This window comes from Micropterus salmoides, unplaced genomic scaffold (assembly GCF_014851395.1).
Source record: "Micropterus salmoides isolate LMB-PRFRI ecotype aquatic unplaced genomic scaffold, ASM1485139v1 Ms_hic_scaffold_15, whole genome shotgun sequence".
Taxonomy (NCBI): domain Eukaryota; kingdom Metazoa; phylum Chordata; class Actinopteri; order Centrarchiformes; family Centrarchidae; genus Micropterus; species Micropterus salmoides.
The window spans coordinates 2,477,265-2,482,996 of NW_024040596.1; the positions used below are offsets into that span (position 1 = coordinate 2,477,265).

Here is a 5,732-nt window from a genome sequence, read left to right on the forward strand (position 1 = left end):
GGATAAAAGCGTCAGATAAATGTAATGTATTTGTCCTCCTTTATTAAGGAAGTGAGAACGTGATTATACAGCAGTTTAAGGATTTTATCACACTTTACTCTGATTATTGTCAGTCACCTGGTCTGAACCAGTCAAAGGACACTGGCTGAGGCTTCGCTGGAAATGAGGAAACAAAGAATCCACAGAGCCGCTCCTCTTCCTGGAATGAGCGGCAGCTTGATGACCCCTCCCTCTGCTTCCTGCTCTCCAATCACAGCGAGCTCCACTCTGTCCATATATTTCCTGGTTCCCTCCCCTTCAGATCTACAGTTTGAAGATGGGTGTGACCAACATGTGCTGACGTGCAGCAGCTGACAGGCCCCGTTCACTGCAGAAACACATGCTGTTCAGATCAGAGCTCAAACTAGCTGCACTTCTGAGAAAGTGAAACTCAGACAGTCGTTGCCACTGAGAGGTGAAATGGCGCAGAAAGGAGTTCAGCTGGACCGGGAAACCTTCTCTTGTTCCATCTGTCTGGATCTACTGAAGGATCCGGTGGCTATTCCCTGTGGACACAGCTACTGCATGAACTGTATTAAAAGCTTCTGGGATGAAGAGGAGGAGAAGAAAATCCCCAGCTGCCCTCAGTGCAGGCAGACCTTCACACCGAGGCCTGTCCTGCTGAAAAACACCATGTTAGCAGTTTTAGTGGAGGAACTGAAGAAGACTGGACTCCAAGCTGCTCCTGCTGATCACTGCTATGCTGGACCTGAAGATGTGGCCTGTGATGTCTGCACTGGGAGAAAACTGAAAGCCCTCAAGTCCTGTCTGGTCTGTCTGGCCTCTTACTGTGAGAAACACCTGCAGCCTCATTATGATGCTGCTCCGTTCAAGAAACACAAGCTGGTGGAGCCCTCCAAGAAGCTCCAGGAGAACATCTGCTCTCGTCACGATGAGGTGATGAAGATGTTCTGCCGTACTGATCGGCAGAGTATCTGTTATCTCTGCCCTGTGGATGAACATAAAGGCCACGACACAGTCTCAGCTGCAGCAGAAAGGACCGAGAGGCAGAGAGAGCTCGAGGTGAGTCGACAAAACATCCAGCAGAGAATCCAGGACAGAGAGAAAGATGTGAAGGTGCTTCAGCAGGAGGTGGAGGCTATCAATGGCTCTGCTGATAAAGCAGTGGAGGACAGTGAGAAGATCTTCACCGAGCTGATCCGTCTGATGGAGAAAAGAAGGTCCGATGTGAAGCGGCAGCTCAGATCCCAGCAGGACACTGAAGTGAGTCGAGTCAAAGAGCTTCAGGAGAAGCTGGAGCAGGAGATCACTGAGCTGAAGAGGAAAGACGCTGAGCTGAAGCAGCTCTCACACACAGAGGATCACACCCAGTTTCTACACAACTACCCCTCACTGTCAGCACTCAGTGAATCTACAGACTCATCCAGCATCAACATCCGTCCTCTGCGCTACTTTGAGGACGTGACAGCGGCTGTGTCAGAAGTCAGAGACAAACTACAGGACGTTCTGACAGAGACATGGACAAACATCTCGCTGACAGTGACTGAGGTGGAGGTTTTACTGTCAGGACCAGAACCAGAGCCCAAGACCAGAGCTGGATTCTTAAAATATTCATGTGAAATCACACTGGATCCAAACACAGCAAACACACTGCTTATTATCTGAGGGGAACAGAAAAGTAACAAGAATGAGAAAACATCAGTCTTATTCTAGTCACCCAGACAGATTCACTGGATGGCCTCAGGTCCTGAGTAGAGAGAGTCTGACTGGACGTTGTTACTGGGAGGTGGAGTGGAGAGAGAGAGGAGTTCGTGTAGCAGTCGCATACAAGAATATCAGCAGAGCAGGGTGGTCAGATGAATGTTTATTTGGATTCAATGACAAATCTTGGGCGTTACATTGTGACACAAACAGTTATAACTTTTGTTACAACAAAGTCCAAACTCCCGTCTCAGGTCCTCGGTCCTCCAGAGTAGGAGTGTACCTGGATCACAGTGCAGGTATTCTGTCCTTCTACAGCATCTCTGAAACCATGACTCTCCTCCACAGAGTCCAGACCACATTCACTCAGCCTCTCTATGCTGGACTTTGTCCTTTTTATGGAGTCTCTGCTGAGTTCTGTAAAGTGAAATAGTCAGAAGTCCTTTCAGGGACAGTGGGTTAAACTCTGTGTTTTAATCCTTAAACTTCTTTTGTCTTCATGTTTGTTGCTGAGAGCTGATTGTTGGGGCATTTCTTCACCTGTCAATCAAACACTGTGGGCGGGACTTTGACGTCTTCTCATCAGCTGCTGTGGAAATGTTGGAGCTCCTTCCTGTGTCTGTTTAGCCATGGAGGCCATCACTGCTCAGGATGACTTTTGTTTCTCTGCATGAAAATGGAAACTTGTCTGAGCTCTAAATGTTTGTTGAATATTTGGATTGATGTATTTGTATGTTGTTGTTTCTCTTCCACTGCATGGGTCTGAAGAGAGAAAGCAGCAGACCTTCCTTTATCGGAGAGACTTTGTTCTCACTTTGGAAAGAAATCTAGAATTACATTCACATTTATTTGTTTGGCAGAGCAAATGTTGTTGTGTTGTTGTTGTTGTCCAAATGAGGGACTATGAGGGATTATAAAGTGTAATTCTCCTGATCAGAATCAATAAGGAGATGCTTCATTCTTTTCTTTGACAGAGCTGAGATTCTGCTCAAACACACTGATTGTGTGGATGAAGTGAATCTGAGTCATTTACCAGACTTTACTGATGGGATGTGTGAACAAACTGAAGGTTTACATGATGAATAAAGCAACATGAACAAAGTCTTTTCTTCTCCTCTTCATTCCAGGGTATCAGACAGAGCTGATGGAGAAAATGTGAAACTAATCTGAGAGTAGAACTGAGGCAGTTTTCCTCCTGAAACACCACAAAGTACAGAGTTCATGTTCAGAGCAGAAGAGCGTTTGTCAGTCAGTCTCTGTCCTTTCAGCTTTCCTCACTAAAACAGCTTTGTCACAGAGAAATGAGCAGAGTTTTCTGTCACTTGTTGCTTTTTACAACCAACATTTTCTTTGTGCACTTAGTCAATAAAGGTGATTTATTACACAGACTTCAAAAAGTGGAGAAACAGTCAGAATTCATTTGGTCAAGTTTGGCTGTGAAGAAGTTCACTTGAGTCCTGACACACAGAAGACAACAGATATCGTGTCGCCGTGGACTTGAGCTCATTTCATTTCTTGTCGTGTTGATTTTCATGAAGGTGAAACTTCAGAATGAGGCTGTCATGTTGCTTCAGTGTTTCGCTCTGTCACCTCACAGCCACACCATCCTGGGACTCATTTTGTCCAGGGTGGAATCAAAACTGAATGAAAGTGAAGCTGCAGCTAACTGAGGGGGAAACTGAGACTCTTGTGAGGAGAAAAAGCAGCAGGCAGGCGTCTCTGTGCTGATTTGACACTTTAATGTCCCAGTGGTCCCTGAAGGCAACAGTCTGACATCTGGCTGTTGATTTAGTCCCAAAGCAGAATGTGCTGATAAAATGTTGTCTTATAAATCAGCTGTGATGATGAAACCATGCTAAACTTGCACTGCTGCTACCATTACTACAGCTGCTGTATCACTGCAGATCCTTATTATTACAGTAAGAATGATCAATATGATGCATCTAATAATATATAGAAGGCTAAGTGTTGACCAGCAACATGGCACAAATAAATATAATGAAGCTCAGGGTGAAATGTGCAGTTTTGAGGATTTAAAGGACATAATTACAGACTGAGACAGTTGCTGTAGTTTCCCAGCATGCTCTCTGTTGTGTTGCTGCTGTTTCAGGTGTGTTAGATGGTCTCTGGTCTGTGTGTCGCTCTGCAGGACTGGAGGATCCACGTGGACCAGATGCATGAACACAGAGACGGGATCTAGTCCTCGCTCAGAGAGGCCAAGGTGCGTTCACTGACCTGGTTCAATAATCGCAGCAGTGATGGCTGTTGAACTGATGTCTGTGTGTGTCTCTGGCTCCACCTGCTGTTTCTTATTTTAATCTACACTGAAGAACTTGTGCACACTTTTTAATATTTTCCTTCTCTACAATGAGCCTCTGCTGTGTGAAACCTTCTTTACAACATACAGAACTGATGTGGCGAGATACTGCAGTACTACTTCTTGTGAAACACTGTCAGTACGCTGCAGCAAGTATTAATGTTTTCACTGCACACGTGCTCTAAATGAACTCCCTGCATTAAGCCTGTCACCATTTCAGCGTCGCTCCTGTTAGAAACCATATTTTATTGGTTGAAATGACAAACAGAGTTGAAGTTGAGCTTGAATGGAAGGAAACTGACAGTGAAGAAGATAAATAGAACAAGTTATCCAGAAAGCAGGAACATTCAGACTATAGAGGCGTTGTTGTCTTTAAAGTCCAAAGTCTGTGTTTAAATGATCGACTCTGATGGAACAGACGATGCGAGCTGTGAGAAGTGATGACAATAAATAACCCAGGTGAGACAGTGAATGTGCACAGTCCTCTCGTTTGTCTTCTCCCTGATCTTCAGGGGAAAACAGCTGAAGTTACATCACCACACCTGTATAGAGCAGGTAGACTTTAACAAAATATTATGAATTCTCGTTAAATGATGATGTCAGTCTCATAATATTATAACTGAGAACACAGATCTGTGGGAGAGATTCTGAATGTAAAGAAAGTTTTGAACATGAGCAGAAAAGCTGCTGAAACACAGGAGCTATTAAAGTCCAGAAGTTTCTAACTGAATTAAAATGAATTCATTTCTTATTAAGGTGAAAAGGAGCCACGGTCACATTTAAAGAGGTTATTTCCCCAAACAAAGACACAAAGAGGAGGGAAGACTAAATCATGAAATAAAGAAAGAAGTACATAATGCTTGAAAGCCTTACATACTGCATTATATTCTGTTATTTTATATTTTGAATATTGAATTGTGTTTCCCTTTATATGGTATCCTGGAATTGATATCATCCCATCAGTGGAGGTTGCTTGGTTGTTTTTTAAAAATTAGTTTTTTGCCATCCTAACTAAACCATTTAAAACATTTTGAGTTAAGAAGAGATATAGCTCTTGGTTTACTTCAGATCTGTCTGCCCTCAACCAGCACAAAAACATCTTGGCAACTTTTGAAGGCGGTCACGGAGGAGGCAACTCCCATTACATTACATTATTTAACTTGTCTCTTTCATCGTCAGATATTCCCAGACTGGAAGGCCGCCATGGTCAGTCCCCTTTTTAAAAAGGGAGACACTTTTGACTGTCTCTCTAAAATTATTGAAACACTAGTTAACAAACAAATTACCAATAATGTCAAATCCCATCATACTCTGTCTGCTGTGCAATCTGGCTTCTGTGCTGGTCATGGGTGTACTACAGCTACGCTCAAGGTCCTGAAGATGTAATAGGTGCCACTGATTAAAGAAATTATTGTGCAGCGGTTTCCTTTGACCTGTCCAGGACATTTGACTCAGTAGATCATAACATTCTCATCGGCAGGCTGAATATCCTTAGATTTTCTGGTGACTCACTTGCCTGGTTCACTAATTATTTCTCAGATTTCAGTATGTTAACTGCTATCTGGACCTATGGCTGTCTCTACTGGGGGGCCACAGGGCTCGATTGTAGGACTAACTCTATTCTCATTGTATATTAGTGATATTGCTCTAGCTGCTGGTGACTCTTTCATTCACCTTTATGCAGACGACATTATTCTGTATGCATCCGGCCTCT

The 5,732-nt window shown here is 43.7% G+C and overlaps 1 pseudogene; it reads left to right on the forward strand.

Annotated features, from left to right (window-relative positions):
- Positions 1 to 349: 349 nt before the first annotated feature.
- LOC119903784 lies at positions 350 to 2,805 on the forward strand (annotated as a pseudogene).
- The last annotated feature ends 2,927 nt before the right edge of the window (positions 2,806 to 5,732 follow it).